Genomic DNA, 19,856 nt, shown 5'->3' on the forward strand with positions numbered 1-19,856 from the left:
CGAGTCATAACTCACATACTTATATAAAAAATTGAGTTTTGAGATAATCGCAAAAAACTACGAGAGCACTATGTTTGTAATTAGATGAGCAGTATTGAATGTCCTTGAATATTAGTTAGTGATTGAGTCGATTTACATTATTTTAATATATAATACTCCTAAGGCTGCAGATATACAGCACACCATGATAAATAGAGCTCCCAGATTAGTTAGGTTAGGTTAGGCTAGGTTTAAAAACGTGAGTTATGACACCAACAGTCATCTTTGTCACCAATTTCATAAGGTTTAAAGTGATTTTTGATACCCAACTATTTTTCTTTATATAGATTAATTAATGCCTTTAGAATCACTAATATACCCATTTAACTAAAAATGGTGAAATTGCAAAATGTGAGTTATGACACCAACAGTCATCTTTGTCACCAAATTCATTAGCTTTAAAGTGATTTTTGATACCTAACTATTTTTCTTTATATAAATGCCTTTAGAATCACTGATAATCCCATTTAACTAAAAAATGGCAAAATGTGAGTTATGACTCTAGGCGACTCATTTGTATGTTATTAAAAACTTGCCTACTAGATTTTTTTAAATTCACGGAATTGGACATATATCCTAACTATCATATTTCGCGCACTAATGTTATAACAGGAATTGTAATGGTAATATAATAAAATAATAAAAAATTTAAGAAACATAAAAAAGTACTTAATTGTAAACAAATAAATTAAATTAAATAAATAATTACTAGAATATAGAGTAGGTATGTGCGATTAAAAATGTTTCAGAATTAATGAATAAAGTAGATAAACAGACCAGATAATATTTGGTGTGGATGATGTGGTCAAATTGTATGTCGAGGGTGCAGTATTGGCAGGAGAGGTGGAAACAAGGCGAGCCCTGTATTATGCTTTGCCACGGTTTCAAAATAAAATGTTGCAGAGTTCTTTATAAATAAACATTTTTATTGTGGTTTATTGATTATGTTACTATGCATTATGCTGATTGTGCCTAGTGAAATTTCGTGCAATTAATTCGAGCGTAAAATGAAATCACTGCAATGGTTTTGTACGTGTGTTCGCAACGTAGAATCCATTCCGACGAAATCAATCGGAATGCCCAATCGAATTAAAAAAAATGAAACTGTGTCAGACACAAAAAGAAGCGTGCCGATGAACACATAACAATGATTTCGTGTTATTATTATCGTAAAACTACGGTGTTAGCTAATGAAATAAAATTACCGTCACGTTCCAATGATATCTCCATTGCACTAATTAAGAGCTGTTTTTAAGTTTTTTTACGTGCTGTACGAGAAATAAAAATCGAAGAGCTGTAGGACATGGTATTAAATTTTATGGCATCAATAAAAATAATGCGATGTCAGTTGATTGAGTTATTTAGTTTTTTTTCTTGAGTAATACTCCCTCCAAATATCACAAATAATAATATAATATGATACATAATTTGAATACACCTCAGATATTCTTTTTTTTCTTTCGACCATGTCCGATCCTAATAGGATCGTATGGGTTTCCACAGAGTGAAGTTTTGTATTAACAGATTTTATTTTTATGAGAGATTGATGTCAGCCACATGCTCAACCTTTTAGGTCGATACTCTGCTTCATACACAAATTGAAAAACAATATCTGTACTTGCCAGACCCTGGTTTCGAACCTGGAACTCATGACGCATAGGCCGACACTTAAGCCGCGCGGACACTTCAGATATATCAACTAAAATTTCTCTGGAAAAATAGGACACACGTAGTTCAATTGTTAAAGCACATTAGAATGCAACCAGAGAGTGCCGGTTCGAGTCCCGCCGGATCGTATTTTTTAAACATTTTTTTCTACTTGTTATATATTAATATCTAAGGTATTTTCAAGTTATGTATGTTTAATATAGACTACTGAATTATAAAATCTCATTAATTTAATAGAATAATAATAATATTACCAAATGACAACTTCAAACATTCCTAATACTTTCTATCACGTATCCAAAATACTCAATTTTATAATATGTTTTATTGTACTTTTACAATATCACGAAAAAATATTTTATTATTATATTTACCCTAAAAATACTTTTACAAAAACTAAATTTTGAAGGACTTGGCTATCGCATAGTTTTTGACGTTTTGTAAAGCAATCTGAGCCATTAATTGGTCGTCCTATTTTAATTATTTATTATACAGTCAATGTTACACCGCTGATTTAATATGCAAGTACAGTGTTAAGCTTGAACGTGGCTTTGTATAATTTTACAATACAAAAATAATCGTATATAAACTTTACGGTAAAATTTTCAAACGTATTCCAATAACACTGATCAACTGATGCCCTTCCATATATTATGCTACTGTTCACATTTCTTATATTATGTATGTCATAATAAATATTGGGTGGCATTTTGGAGCTTTTGATATTATGGGATTTATCGGATCCCATTAGATGAATTTTATTCAGTACCTACTATAGCTTGATTATCTACACGTAAGCCTCTTGCTCGATAATGTTACTATTGTATGATTTTTTTCTAATTCAACTAACTATTTTGTTTTCTAAGTGTTTACCTTAACATGCATCTTTTTTACACTATGCTACCGAACTATTTCGTACTTTTTTAATATTTTCAATTCAATCCAATTTATTGATTTTAGATATTGTGGACATTACAAATTATAAATTTAAGACGTTCACAACATGACATGTAGAAACAAAGAAATATTATTAAAACAGTATTATGTACATAACAAAAGAGATAGATCAGTATTAAGTTATTCTACAGTATACATGTGTAAATACAAAAAAATATTATGTATATAGGTACAAGGAAGTACACCAGATGAGTTAAGCAGACCCTATTTTAAGAATTTATAAAATAACGTCCACCTATACTCATCCTCACGTAGATGGAATATATCAACATCCGAAGCGATTTGGTTGAACAATGTTATTGGTTATTACAGGTTAAATATTTAGTTTCTTCAAAATTGACAATATCTTTTATACGTCAGAAATCTCGTATTTGATCAAATAAATTTAATATATAAAACACTATAATTCTCCAAAATACCACCTGCTTAGCAATTAATTAGTTGTGTTAATCGATTTTATATAAACTCGTCTTACCACTCGAATTATTATTAAATGAATTGACTGGTAAATAATTAATATATCAAGCAATTGCAACGTCGATAAACTGTCACAACATTTTGAATTTAAGTTGAGTTGACTGGTCATAAATCACGTGTTTGTAGTACTGCCTAGGCCCGCTATTCAAAATAAACATATGTTAATTTCAATTTATTCAAATGAGCTACAAATGAATTTATTGCAGAAGCAAATAAATTGGCATAGATATAGGAAGCTTTACATGTTAATAAATTACTACTTACACTATTCAGATATTATCAAGTGATTTTAATATTAAATTGTATATTTATTCGATTCATAACATACAATTTCGTTAATATCCAACAGAAATGTTACTTTGTTGTATTTGTTATCTGTCGTAAATATTAAAAAAATACCTATAATGCAACTAACAGACGTGGTTTACGGAAAATGAAAATATGAAATTAATGAGTCACGATTTTTGGTTTCAATAAAAATAACAAAAACTGATTCATATCGTAATATTTTGCTGTCCTGTTAGTTTATAGAGTACAATTATATCACTTTAATATTAATATTACATAACACTTGATTATATTAATACTAACACTAGAAGTTTATTTCGTATGAATTAAATAAAAGCAACATAATCACACAGATTTAAAATAATATATTAAATAATATCTCTAATCAAATATTATATTAAGTTATTGACTGTAGTTTATTTTTATTTTCTCTTGGTATACGTTTTTTTTGAGGTTAATAATGGTGGTTACCTAATAAAAGTGCAATGTTTGTATATAAAAACTTCTTGAATTACAATTTTATTATTTTGGTACATGTGTTGATTACCTAGCCATAAGATATCTAAGTATTTTTCAACTACCATCATTTATGGCACTAAAACACTTGGTGAGTGTTTTGGGTCGTTGGTGTGAGGGCCTCCTTTAAAAACTTCCTCCAATCAGAACGATTCAGCGCCGACACACTCCAGTTGCTTTGACCGATCATTCTTATCTATATCTCTTGTGATGCAGTCCAGTCTTTGCAATTTTGGCCGTCCAGGTCTTTTCTTGCCATTAGGTATTGCGTAGATATCCCGCCAGGAGAATAAACAACTGATGGTCTCTATTTCTAAGATAGTTATCAGGGACACACAGGTCAACACTGCCCAGAATGGCAGAGTTCTCATTTATACCTTGTATAAGTCGAAAAAAATACGTAGCTAAATAAAGATTTCTTCTAAATTGCAGACTGCAGTATGTAAGCATGCCTAAGAGAAAGTTAGTTGGATAAAGCCACGGATAGTATCCATACAACCTCAAGTAAAGGAGTCTCAAGAATTTTTTCTGTACCCTCTCCACCATAAGGCCATACTTCAACTGGTGCGGTGCCCAAACAATAGACCCACTCTCAAGTCTGCTTCGAACTAAAGAATTAAATAAAAGTTTTAATACCGTAACATCTGAAAAGACCCGGGAAGTACGCATGACGAAGCCCAACATTTTAAGCGCTTTGTTACAAATGGCAACTATATGGCTAATAAATGTCAGTTTACTCTCAAACGTAATGCCAAGATCTCTTACAGATGATATTCGTGACAGAACTCTGCCATGCATCGAGTATTGGAAAAACAACACTTTTGAGGCTCTGGTAAACGATAAAAGATTGCATTTATCAATATTGAATTCTAGTTTGTTACGCCTGCCCCAATTTAATACATTATCTATATCAAGTTGGAGCTGACGACAATCGTCCAAGGTGACAACTTCCAAAAAGAGTTTCAAGTCATCAGCAAACAACAAAAACATAGCATTTTTTATTACCAATGCTATGTCATTTATAAAAATCGTGAACAGCAACGGCCCTAAGTTGAGCCCTGGGGGACACCAGAAAATGTGTAAAAGGTCTGTGACTGATAAAGGCCGTACGATACGTATTGTTGACGGTTCCTAAAATAACTCCCGAAGAGCTTCAAAAATCGATCCGACAATCCAATAAGTTGGAGTTTTTCCATCAGGATGTCATGATCGACCTTGTCAAATGCTTTCGAGAAATCATTGTAAAAACAGTCAACCTGGTGGCCTCTATCCAGTGCCGATGATACATAATCAGTAAATACCATCAGGTTAGTTTCCGTTGATCGGCCTGCTCTAAATCCATGCTGTTCATTTATTATAAATGACTCAATTTTTGGAGAAATCATGTTGTGCATGATCATCTCAAGAACTTTTGCTGATGCAGAGAGAACAGCTACCGGCCTGTAATTCTCCACTGATGACTCTGTACCACTCTTATGGATTGGAGTAACCTTCGACATCTTCCACGTTTCCGGGAAGATACCTGTCTCCATTGCGAGATTAAATATATATGAAAGCGGGCCTTTGACGAAGTCAATACAACCCTTTAAAAAAAATGTAGGAACATAATCAGGTCCCAAAGAGCGAGTATTCTTTAGTTTTTTAATAAACGGAAGTACATCGCCCTCATTAATTGAAAAAATATTGACGGATTGGGCACCACATGACGGTTTTCCTGACGTTGAGGCAACATCCAGATTTGGAATACTACTTGCGTAGACAGACTTGAAATGACCAGCAAATGCTTCTGCCACTCCATGTCCGGTCACCTCTTTGCCCTTCCAACTCATCCTATCAGTAAATCCACCATCTCTTCTTAACGATTTTACGTAATTCCAAAACAATTTAGGATTTTCGCGAATGGAATCTCCTACCGTTTCCATATATGTTCGATAGGCCCGTCGAACAGCTTGTCTCACTTTCGAACGATAGATGCTAAGCATGATATAGTCAGTCTGATCATGCCCAGCCTTCCATGCTGTATGATAGTTATGCTTGACCTTAATGTCCCCAATAATCTCCCGAGAAAACCACCTCGGGTATCGCCTTCCACCACGACATGGTGACTTCCTCGAAAAACATTGATCAAAAATATTATACACAATATTGTAAAAACATTGTACCGCCTCATTCACATCACAAATCTCGAGCAACTCACTCCAGTCCACTTCACTCATCAATGGTATATCCTCCGGTATTCTATATATGTGATCGATCCAGCGCAATCTTCATATTATAATATTATGCCAGGTAATCTTTTCGCCCCCAAAAAGTGTCTAAAGCTTCTTATTATACCTTGACCTTCAAATGCCACTTTCTTGAATAGCCCCAAAGATTCTCCTCAAAACTTTTCTCTCAAAGATATCCATATTTCCTTCATCCTTTTTACTGAGTATCCAGCATTCTGATCCATACGTTAATACTGGATGCCGGAGAGTTTTATAAAGAATTGTTTTGGTTTTCCTTGAGAGTACCATGTTCTTTAGAAGCCTTCGGAGACCAAAATAGCACCTGTTGGCGACGGTGATCCGGCGATCTTTTCCATCGCTTTTATTATTACTATTATTGTATACCTAATATGAAAAAATAATCGATTTTTAATTTTATTTACATAAATATTTGAATTACCTGTTTCAGTATTATTGTGGTTTAAAATACATTAAATTATCTTTGACGTAGTTACAAGTCGCCCCCATCACTTACTGTACTCTACTTATTTGTAGATCTACGCATTTCAATATAAGTTTCAACACCAATGGAACTCAATCCAAGTTTTCCAGGGATCCATTGGTATCCTATATGTAAACTTATGTGATACAGGATTTAGGCATAAAGCTGTCGTCACTGCAGACAAAAATGAGGTTTACGTCACCTCATAAATATTGTTTTTTACTCTGATTCCGACAATTTTTTGTATGCATTTAAAACACACATCAAACAAATTAATTTTAGCACTTTTTTATAATTCACGATTTGGGCTGCGATATATTATAATATGTAGATGCAATATATATATTTTTTGGAGCAATAATTTGGGAGATTTCACGAACAGTAGCTGCGTTCCGGTGCGTTTCGTTCCATTTCGAGCGCTGGAACTTCAACTTCATCAACTTCGTAATTGTCTTTGTAACTTTTTTCGTGTATATCTTTAACACTCAATACCTGACTATATTCTTTAACGACTATCTTTGGAAGCTAAACTTAAGAAATCGGTAGATTTTGAAGGAAAGATATTTTATAGATTGGGAATCAATGGAACATGAGATAGGTAATAAGTATATAATATAAAGAGGACAAATTTAATACAATCACAAAATTGTTGTAATTACAGTTGTGTTACAATTGCACATGAAGTGAACATTACAATAAATATATTATACAATGTGTGGAAAAAATCAATTTTTTTTGATAAGTTAACATGATCAAAGACCTTTTATTTATTATTCCTGATATGATATAAAGATTATTTGGCATCGCCTTTTCCCTGCAATAAATAATTCTCCATTGTATTCAATCGTCGCAAACATATTGTATCAACTACTAAATTATGCATGCAGCAATTCTGTAATGTCCAAATGCTCGCTAGGATATAAATATTTGAATGGTTAAGCGTTGAAATCACTTAACGTACGTGAGAAAAGGACAATTTATCAATGCTTGGATCAATGAACTACAGGAAAAGTTTTGCTTTATATTAACGAGTCTATTTGCAATACTCAGTATCAGCATTCAATTATAACGACATGAGTCAGATCAAATATTACGTTATAAGGATCATATTAATAAATCTATTCATAATAATAAAACTTTTTGTTTGCCAATGTCGACAAATTTGAACTAATATATACTTACTTTAAATATTTTTTTGCAATTATAGTAGTTTAACCTGTAGAAATGTGGTCACTTTAGGATAAAATACTTTATTTTTTCATTAGTCTACATTGTATTTTCTCATTCACCAATCATCTTCTTCTTTGATGGCGCTACAGCTCAAGTCGAGCCCTGGCCTCCTCCACCGCCGTTCTCCAGCCGGAACGGTTCTACGCACGTATTTTCCAATTTCTGATTTTTAGCAGCTGGTTGGCATCTTTTGTAATGTTATTACCCCATTGTGTGCGTGGCTTTTCAGCTAGCCTTTTCCCCCCTGGGTTTCCTTCGAGGATCTTTTTCGTTATCCGTGCCCAGTTTAGCCTCTGGAGTTTTATGAAGATGGAGAGTTTTGTATCTTGATATAAGCGGTATAGTTCCATGTTGTACCTAATTCTCCACTCCCCACCATCATTCATGGGTCCGTATATCTACCTCAGGATCTTTCTCTCAAAGTTACTAGTCCACCAATCTAGAGGGAGCTAATTGTTATCATTTTTTTAATCCACCTAAACACCACGAGTTTTTCCAGGTTTTTTATTTAGAATTATTAATAACCATGTCTTTGCATTTTTGTACAAGGTGATTGTTAGTAATTTTAAATACTGACAAAAACCCAGGCTTTGAGAATATCACATGAATAATGTGTCCTCACCGGGAATCAAACCCAGAACTCTCGGGAGGAAAGCCAGCGCCTTATGCACTGCACCACGAGAGCCGCCGAGTTTTTTCAGGTTACTATTCAGGAGTCTTGCATGGATAAACCAGGAATATTCTACTTCACATTTGGAGTTTGTTTACAATTAAATCGTTTATCTATTTGGCCATCTACTGAAAGCTTAAAGCATTTAGTATTTACACTCAGTACCACATTTCAAATGTGTCTGACTTATTTGTATCTGTGTAGTATTATACTAGTATAGTACACCAAACAATTGCTCTTTTAAGATGTTCATTTATGGATTTGTATTGAGAAATCATCCTTATATCTGACATATATACAATTTCATAATACAAAGTTACACACTGTTCTTAATGTACTTATTACTTGTTTCAGATAAGAGCTGGCAAACACGGAAGGAAACTATCCACTGCAATTTCACTTGTAGAACAATGAAAGGTAAGAAACAATAGACACTATTATAAACTTACCCAGTTTCACACTAAGGTAGTTGGTGTTTTGTATACAAACGGCTTAGGGGAATTAATCATTCGCTCATATGTTCATATTTCATAGGGAAAATACACATAATGTGAAGTATTACTCTGTCTTTCATAATGAAATACTGTACCCATTTTAAATGACTAAATTATTCATATTATGCAGTTAAATATATCATTTTGAGATATTGGTTAGGGTAAGTTAAAAGCAAAATTTTATTTGAATACTAAATAGACATAATTGGATATTAATGAGCAAATAATTTAGTTTGATTAAAATAATTTAACTGAAATATTAAAATTATTGGTAATTTTACATTAAACTTGGTGTATTATGGCAATAGCATTTATCTATATACATATTTAGGTTGCTATTTATTTTGCTAAATATATTAATTTCATATAAATTCTATTAGAATGTGTAACTATTTTAATTATTATGAAAGATGTATAAATCATATGAAAAATGGATAACCGTAAGTATGTGAAAAATATTTAATGTAATATTATTGGAAATAACGAACCATATTTTTCACCATAATATTTATTACGAAAAATAGATGTTACCCATTTGTTCAAAAATACAATGAAAGACTATTATATGTCTACTACGACTAATTTTCCAGGCCCGGTATTCCAACCCGGGACCTACGACATTTTATCTTACCTAAGTCAACGCTGTAACCGCTCGGCCATCCTAATTAATTACCACAATTAAATATCATGCTAATTATATCAAATGACCAGCGAATCGTTACGCGCCTATCACGTCTTTAGCACTGAAAGACTTTTAATGCAAAAATACAAAAGTCGATAACTAATCGTGGCTCAATATAGGAAGCGCTTCAGAGAGTTATTATAAGAGCCAATAGTTAAAGTTTGTCGTAATTTGTATTACAGTTTTAGCATAGTGGTCTATGCGCGGTGGACGCGATATCCAATAGATGCAGGTTCTATTCCTGCGGGGTGTCTTCCTTTTTTCAAAAATATTTTTTCTATTGGTTATAAGTTATAATACATTTTTTTCTGAAGTGTGTTCAAAATGATGTATGGTCAATACTTAGAATATTACATTCTTAAATCTTGTGAATTATTTGTTGAATAAAAAAAATAGTTAATTATATTCATATATTGTGGAATAAATACAAATTTATAAAAACTTATAACTAAACGCTATTTTTTGTAATGTTTTTTGCAAAAATAAGGTTTTGATTGTTAGTATAGGGTATTTTTCGATCAGTTATTTTCATTTGCATTTAATTAAATTACTTATACATTTTTTGAATCCATACTTTCTACACCAACTTTAAAAAAATGAAAATCTTCCAAGTAAATGATATGGAAATTATGATAACACACTCTTCTAAGTAAACCTTACGTAAATACTTGTGAAAGCTGAAAAATTACCAAATAATGATATGAAGAGGTAGATTAGCTAGGAAGAAAACACATGACGAAATCCTTGTAGGCCGGCCAGTTCTAAATTCAAATTTGTCGTAAATAATTATTGAACTATTAATTAATACACACGTACGTATATAATATGTTAATTATTTTAAAGTAAATTTAGACTATACATTTTACTTTCTTCGACCACCAATTCGCCTATCTATACATATATGTATTAACTTTTATAGAATACACAAACGTGTTCAATAAAAATAAAAAAAATATTACGTATCATAAAAATGGTCGTATAAATGCTAAGTGCACTGTTATATAGCCAATAGCATAAAATTATGCGGGTACAAAGTGCAAATTTTCATGGAAAGATCATATTATTATATTGTACTCGCCTAATTTTGTGCCGATAATAATTATAGTGAGTATGAAAACTCCGGAGAAGGTTTTGCCAGAGGCCAATCATCAAAATAAATCGGCTTGCCCATCCCAGCATTGTTATAAAATACCACTGCACAACGCAATGGGAATTCCCTCTATGATATTAAAACATTACTGAAGTTTCTTAATGTGTGAAGAATTTAATAATTGTCTTAACTCTGAAGCTCGAATACAATAATAATAATATGTTGTCAACTTTTTTTTATTTCCTCTTTTTCTGTTCGGAATAAACTTTCAATATTTCAACGACATTAAAAAAACCATGATCAGTTGACGATGGCAAAGTTTTGTTTTGAGAGAATATTGTATAAAAAATATCATAACCTGCTTTCATACGGAAATATATCTGAAAATATACCTACTACGTATTCCATAGTGTTATTATTATCGAGCTAAAGTACCTTGGCCTTGCTAGGGTGTGTTTTAGTATATTACGACGTTTTCATTAGCTCGTATTCTTATTTGTCCAGTATAATTTTTTTTATTGTTTGTCCAAGATTTGTATTGGACGACTGAAGATTTTTAACTAACTTCCCGACTAACTAGACATTTGAAACTTTTAGAATATATCAGAACACGATGCCAATGCATTCTTTTAATACTTTTAGCCATCTTTAAGCAGAATTGAATTCATTTTCAGTTAATTCTGTTTTGTATGGAAAGTTATTTCGGAAACAATTCGTAAAAAGTAAAATACTATTATTGGTTGCTAAGGAGGTGGTCCTAGCAACTAAATTATTAATATATACGTGCGTTACTATGGAAATCAAAATGAAATGTCAAATTAACATTTCAGTGATCTATATTTATTCAGTATTTCTATCAAGTACAAAAAAAGTATTTATTAATACATAGAATTGTTAAGTTTATATGATTCAACAGAAAATGGTAAACGTGGTATATAAAAAGTTCTTTTTATCTTGTAATTATTATTACAACGTTTTTATTGGCTTGTATTCTTGTTCGTCCGGTGGTTGTTTGTCCAGTACAAATCTTGCAATCGATTTTTAACTAACTTCCCGAAATTCCAGAAAAATCCGTAAAAAGTAAAAGACTATTGGTTGCTAAGGAGGTGGTCTTAGTAACTAAATTATTAATATATACGTGCATTACAATGGAAATCAAAATGAAATGTCAAAATGACATTGAGAATTGAGACATTGAAATTGAGCACTTATTTCGAATATCGAATAGCGATTTGATAATCGAATGTTCAAAATCGATTATTTAAAAAAAAAAACAACGACAACCAATATTTGTACATTTTTCTGGATACAAAATCTAAAGATTGATAGCATCATCATAAAAAAAAGATAGTTTTTTTTAACAAGTTTGTATGGAAACTTCCCTATAAACTACTGTACTAGTTTCAATAATATTGGTCCAGTAGGACTTTTAGCCTAACAAACGGGCAGAAAAGACGTAGTCACATTAATTTTATTAATTCGTACAGTACAAAAGTATCTTATGTTAAAATAATAATATAAATAAATTGCAATTAATAATATATTTGTTAAATTATTGAATTGGGTTTATTATTTAACATTTTTTCAATGTAAATATATTCTTTATCCTAGATATACCTAGGAGTAATTGCATATTTAACATAAAATACCTCCACTGTGAACCCAAATTATAATAAATTGGCATACATCTATAAAAAAATAATCATTGGGTATTATTTAAATAATAATAATTACGCAATTATAATATAACATAAAAATATTAATTATAAAAGTAAAAGTTTACTACCTATATTTTCAAATTTCACTTATTGCATTTATTCATTTAAAAAATACTAATTTCATGAAGAGATACATTAAGAAGCACTAATTCTATATGGGCAAGTCGAAATTATTTGAAAGTCTTCTCTCATCGTCTCATAAGATACAATCTATCCTTCCAATACGATAAAGGTTAAACATTTTATACGACGTAAGTCTAGTACAAATCACTATCATTAGATATCTACATTTAATATAATTAGGTTATTAATTTCTTCAACGAGAGAATGAACTTAAAAATTATTTTCCATGACACATTTTACAGAACTATACACTAAACGGCAGTTTGTTTTTAAAATAAAGATATCAATTTCTAATTATTTTTTGATTGACATGATCAAAATAATTAAATTGTCAGACTATTAGACCAATAATTTTATTTTATATATCGTCATAATAATACATCTGTGACAATATAAATACTTTATAATTGTTAGATATATTTAATTGACATTTATTATTTAATATCAATTATTAAATGATATCATTTTTAATGATACTGTTGCGTTAGTTATTGCTCAGCAGATTATTAATTGAATTTAAAACGGTAATAATTGATTTCTTTTATTGGATTAGAGTATTTTTTAATTTTAATTATACGTCTAATTTAAAACTGTGTGCCAATTTTTTTTTGAAACCTCAAGTCGAAAAATGCTTTATAATTTCAATAGACACTTAAAATATTATGAAGTGTAAAATTATGCAATAATTATTTAAAGATAATGCTCTCTTACATATCATGCCACAAATTAATATAGAGCAATACTAACTAAGTAATATCATAGGGCAAGTCGTATTTATATACTGCTGGGAGTCATGATAATAAAATTATATATTTTCATATAAATATTTTTACGGTTGGTTGATATTGTCTTCGATTTTTGGGTTACCATTGTGTATTCTTCCTTATCCATTCGTCGATCTATTAAACTCGTTGCAGTTTTGCCAAGAGATAACAAAGAAATATTGTGTTCCTTCAGGTGCATGAATGCAAACACAGAGTAGGTGTATGTACCTACTGTCATACGTGATTGAGATTTAACTTTATTTAAAATCTTTTTCTTTAACCATGTCCGACACTAAGTTGAAGCACGATATGGATACAATGCAAAGCCTGTAAGAATTTCTGTCGCACTCTAGTCTTCATGTGCCAGGTCATGCTAGCATACCGTATCACCACCGTATATAGTACCTTTCAGAATACTACAATTAGAGTAGTTTGAAGAACAGGCAAGGTAGATTGTAATATTTTTCTGGCGTCCGCAGCACATCACGTCTTGCCAAGCCCTACTTATCAGAAAGCGAGGTGGAGGAAACTTATGCTCCTACATCGATGTAGCTTTTGGCGCCAGCATTTCAACGCTGGCTATACAGACTACAACTCCAAACCAAGGTTCACTACATTCAGGTCGTGACACGAAACTGTAAACTTCAATCACAGTGCTAGGCATTGTTCTGCTTTCTCTCTATAAAGTCATTTTTTGTTATATGGGGTGGCGAAAACATACTTTGCTATACTAATATCTTTATATTCAATTTATGTTATATTGTTTACTTACCTATTGTTAAATTTTTCGGAAAATTAGTATCAATTACCACTAACTCCATTTTCAAGAAACTCTAATTCCCAGCCTCTGTCGTTCATTAAGAAGTGTCCTAAAGACTTACAATTTACAATATCAGCATGTGTTTGAATTTCAAAAGAGCCTACGTTTTCTGGTGTTTATTTATTTATTTATTTATTTATTTATTTATTTATAAAAAAGAGTATTACGGCATTACAGCTTTTGGCCAATGCGCCATAATACATAATACATACAAATATATAAAAATATCTTAATTACAAATAACAACTAATATGACAAGAAAGTGGAAAAGACAGCATGTGTAAATATTAAAGAAATATGATAATATATACAATTATAAATTTATCCTATTTAAAACGTCTACAAACATTATATAATTAATAAAAAACAAATCAACCTTTATGGTGCCATCAAATAAGCTAATTGCACGATACACAGCATCATGAAACATAACATCTGTCCTGCGACGAGGTATCTTGAAGACCGTGGAGCTGCGAGTGATATTGGTGGGAACATGAAAATTAATATTTGCCAGTATATGCGGATTGTAAATGAACCCACGAAGAAGTAAAAAGAAATGCTTTAAAAGAACAATCACTCTTCGGGTAGACAGGGATTGCATTGATAGCATACCCAGAAGAAAACGAGTCGGGAAATTCATTTTATTGTCATTATCATAAGGAAAGAACCCGTATGTTCTTAAGTAGAGAAATCTAAGAAATCTATTGTGGACTCGATCCAGCTTAATTGTGTGCATGAACCTATTAGGACTCCAAATAATGCTGGCATATTCAAGAATACTCAACACAAATGATACGTATAATGTACGTAGCACTCGGACGTTTTCGAATGATTTTGAAACCCTCATAACAAAACCAAGCATTTTGCTAGATCTAGTACTGATGTTAAGAATATGCTGATTGAAAGTGAACTTTGTATCATACAATACTCCCAAATCTTTTATCTCCGTTACCCTACTCAATATTATACCAGACAATGTGTATGGGAACAATAAGGTGTGCCTTGAACGATTGAATGAAATAATATTACATTTGGAGGTAGCGAATTCAAGTTTATTTAAGATAGACCATTGCGAGATAGCATCTAGGTCAGACTGCAACATCGCACAGCATAATGGGGTTTCAATAGTTCGAAAAAGTTTAAGATCATCTGCGAATAGCAAACAAGAAGAATTGGTTATAACTTTGACAATATCATCAAAAAATATTAAAAACAAAATTGGGCCAAGATTTGAACCTTGAGGAACACCAGAGTTTGTTCTAAAAATCCGCGATTCATTCCCATGGTAATCAACAAATTGACGGCGATTTTTCAAATAAGAAGCAAAAAAACATATTATACTATATGACGCGCCAAATGTACAAAGCTTTTGTAATAAAATATCGTGATCAACACGATCAAATGCCTTGGAAATATCTGTGTACACAGAATCAACTTGAATTGACTTATCCATAGAATTTGAAATAAAATTATTATACACTATAAGATTTGTTACTGTGGACCGCCTAAGTCGAAAACCATGCTGCGAATCGGAGAGGCGAGAGTCTATTTGACGGTTGATGTTTATATGTAATATCGATTCAAATAATTTACATGGAGCCGAAAGAACTGCTATTGGCCTATAGTTAGAGATCTCTGATCTAGATCCCTTTTTATGAAGCGGCCTTAGGCGGGTTATTTTCCATGCATCAGGAAAAGTGCTGGATGCTATGATTAAATTAAATATATGTTTAAGCGGAAAGGATATATGTTCGTAACAGCCCTTAACCACATAAGGTGGCAAGCCATCTGGACCAAATGAACTTTTGGGAGATAAATTTGAAAACCCATATTCCATATCTTTCTCGTCAAAAGGTGTTTCTGCTAGTAACTCTATTAATATGATACATAACATGTTATACATTTTTCCGGGAACGTGTTAAATCCATAAATTATAAACAAGATACTAGCAAAACTACCTATATTTATTATTAACATATTATATTATTTTTTTATACCGCTCGCGCTATATGTATGTAAAATTTATTATGGCTTATTTTATTTATTGAAGGTTGTAAACTAGATCAAATTTGTTAGCAACAAAGTTACACAAAAACTATGAAACTGTATAATTAATGGCGCTAAATGACGTGCAGCTATAAAACACTTGAAATATTGCAGTGTTAAAGACTTACCGTGGTTTCATTCCACCTATTAATTACTATCTAATTTACGTGTATTAACGATTTAATTTTTAAATTGAAGGCCGACCGGTTGATTACAAACAAACTTCCGTTTTCATTGAAGACAATCCATACATATTACATTATCTTTAGTTGGTTTCAATTTAAAAAAAAATGCATTGTGGCTAGCAATGTGTAACGATAATTTGAAATTACGGTCTACTGTAAGTTGTCTGTATAATGTTTTTATCATAGTCAATAGATACTCGGATACTGTCTTGTATTATGGAAGAATTATGTTGGTCATACAATGCAAATTTACCAATGAATGATTACAAAATGTAAATAATTAAGTAGGTATGCACGTTATTTACAAATTAACTTGCCAAAATTTTCCCTATTTTTATAGTGATCGTATAAAACTGCAATAGAAAGAAATTTTAAGTTGATCTGTTACAAAAACATAAACAAATCAAAGTTATATTACTACTTATTACAAATGTATTTTTTTCGACGCTTAAACATGACATGAAGTATTATTATAAAGATGAAAGAAAAAGAAAAGTAATAAAAGGTAATTTTCTCTTGTTAAGTGCAAAATTATTAATTTTGAGATAAGAAAAAAAATTTACTATCTTTAGTACCATTGAAATAATGATAGAATTAAAAATACATGTGATGCACCAGACTCAATGACAGTATTGTAGTGAAACCGTTGTTTAGTAGTAGATGTGAAACGATTAAAATATAATCACCCAGGTTTTGAGTAAACTATATAAATAGATGGTCGCCCCACTGGGAATCTAATCCAGAGCCCCTGGATGAGTTGTATTGAACTATGAAGGCTGAAACCTCAGACGGCGTTGAATCAATTAATGTAAAAATGACATAACTTAGTTATTCGTAACTGAGTTATCATTATTATTATAATTCGCACGAATCATAAATAGTTCTACATCTTAAACACTAGAGTACTCACCTGGAAAGTAAAAGATGTGAGTTTTAATTACACTCGTCCAACTTTTTTTCAATTTTTTTTTTCCGAATAGATAAATGTTTCTGAGGTATTTCAATTTCTATAAGTACTTAATAAAGAATCAAACATTTTTTTTGTTTTTTTGGTATTGAATAACAACATAATAATGATCGAGTTATTATAATTAGTTTCATCAAATTCACCATTGAAATTTCCTTTCACGATTTTCAGAATGAAATTAAAGGTTGAAACTCTGATAATGAAAAATATCATTTTTTTTAAATATAAAAAAAATAATAATAAATGGTTAAATGAAATTAAAATATTATTTCAAAATTAATCAAACTAAAAAGCTTTATAATGTGAAGAAAAGGGTATTCACTTGAGGCAATGTATCGACTAATTAATTTATTTTACTGGCCTTCCAAATCGTAAAATTAATATCTTATAATTATAAATAATATAAGTATGGGTATTAATTTATTGATTAAGTATGCCAATCAATTATTATAAATGAAATAATTCACGAGAAGTATTTAGGCTTTGGTGAATACACTCTGATTATAGGCTTTGATGGTATCCAGTAGGGAGTTTTTTTTTAATAAGCAAGCATACGATTAAATCAATTTATAATAAATTCATTACACCAATACTAATGCAATTGTTATAAGTAGACAATCAATTGTTTTATTTTGTTTGACCTTCTGTCGTTGGAAAATAATTTTATATTACATCCTATAATAATGTAGGCACATCACGAAATAAAAGGTTATAGGTATATAAAAAAAATGATAAAATAATTTATCAAATATGTAAATATGGTTATTTATTATTAAATAATATAAGTTATAATTGACCTTAGGTTTAAAAACAATAATTATTTTACGAAGGGACCAATTCAATTAAAACTTATACTTACATACCTACTTACAATATTATTTAGGCACAGTAATAATAATAGATCGATAAAAAAATAATTTCATAATTTTAAATATTTCTTAGGCAAGTATAATGTCTGTGAATTTATTTTCGTGCTTTTTGTGAGATTGAAAATCATCACGAATGTAATAAAAAAACTGTATATTAGGTCAATTTCAATTATGTATCCTTGCTATTTATTGCTCGTGATTTTTATAAAATGTTTTGTTTTCAAGGTGTGAAAAAGATATTTTCTGAAATATAAAAGGTCTAGTGAAAGTAATTACAGTTAATCAATATTGATCGAGGCGTTAGTTAGTTATTATTAAAAATGAAAAAATAAATATTGTAGGTGGTAATGTAATCTACGTGTTTTCGTAAACCGATAAAAATCTGCCCCTGAGTCAAATGAGATCTTAACGCGTGTAATTATGCATTCATTTTGTACGTAGACATTATAAAATTATGATATTCATTGATATAATCTAGCCCTGAACAAAAACCATTAAATATAAGTATTTTTAAATATCTCTCATTATTATATTATTATGTTATTCGTATTCGTAGTTACGTCTTTTTGATAGCGAATAAAGCAATTTTCAATAGGCACGAGTTGATTTAAAAGATTAATGTGGTATGCGTAAAGGTTTAAGGGCCTATAAGAAAACATATTTTTTAAGACAAAGATTTTGTGTTAATGCTCTCACCTTTAACTTTAGCACAGAGGTGAAGGACGCAATAATTTAACATACTCATTCGCATAAATTTAATAGTAATGGTAAATTGGTAAATACAAAGTTTTGTAGGTAGACATATTAAATAAATTTAATTATACGATTTAATATATTATTATGTACATGTTCAATTAAATTTATTCATATTTTGTTATTTACTTTATAACAAATATTGTTATAGTAAAATACACATAATGGTACCCTAGTTCTATAAATAATAGAGAAGCAACTCAAAATTTCAAGGATGTGAGTTAATAATGGTATTCAATGTAGAAAGGTCTTCTCTTTATAATTCAATATAAAATAAAATATCAAAAATCTCTTCAACGGGTAAAAAAATCGAATAACCCTTTCTGAGGTTAATCATCAATTTAATTATAAACGGGAATGTGTGAGATAATTTATTTGTTAAACTGTAAAATTTCATTTTGTATTACGATCTAAATACGGAATAAACACATTTACTTAAAAAAAATGTTTGAAACGCCATTATCTTAGAACCAGGTATTTTGAATTGTTTCACTATTATAGAACAAAGATAAGTATACTTAATATATAATTTCACTTGAAGTAATAATGTCCATATTTAATGCGTATTAGAATTTGCGTAAAATGTATATTATAAATTATTTTGAATAATATTGATAAATTACCACAGGTTGGGATATGCGCTTAACCCTTCGACCGGCCGTTTATGATCAATTGCGTCGCGTCGCTTCGGCCATTCGTCGCCGTGGGCAGTGGCCCTAAGTAGTATGTAAAAATGTACATGCACTTTATAAAATATGTCGAAAACTATCAGATTATTGATAACAGTATTA

General features: G+C 30.6%; 1 protein-coding gene across 2 annotated transcripts in view; it reads left to right on the plus strand.

Moving 5' to 3' along the window:
- The window catches only part of LOC147063825 (uncharacterized), a 457,860-nt gene that overhangs the window by 207,837 nt on the left and 230,167 nt on the right, over positions 1-19,856 (plus strand). For both annotated transcript variants that reach the window (XM_085958983.1, XM_085958984.1), the window contains exon 4: positions 8,909-8,971. The gene's annotated coding sequence lies outside the window, so the exon portion shown is untranslated. The remainder of the gene's footprint in view (positions 1-8,908; positions 8,972-19,856) is intronic.

This window comes from Rhyacophila brunnea, unplaced genomic scaffold, assembly GCF_057557595.1.
Source record: "Rhyacophila brunnea isolate RB1 unplaced genomic scaffold, BYU_Rbru_1.0 scaffold_8, whole genome shotgun sequence".
Taxonomy (NCBI): Eukaryota; Metazoa; Arthropoda; class Insecta; order Trichoptera; family Rhyacophilidae; genus Rhyacophila; species Rhyacophila brunnea.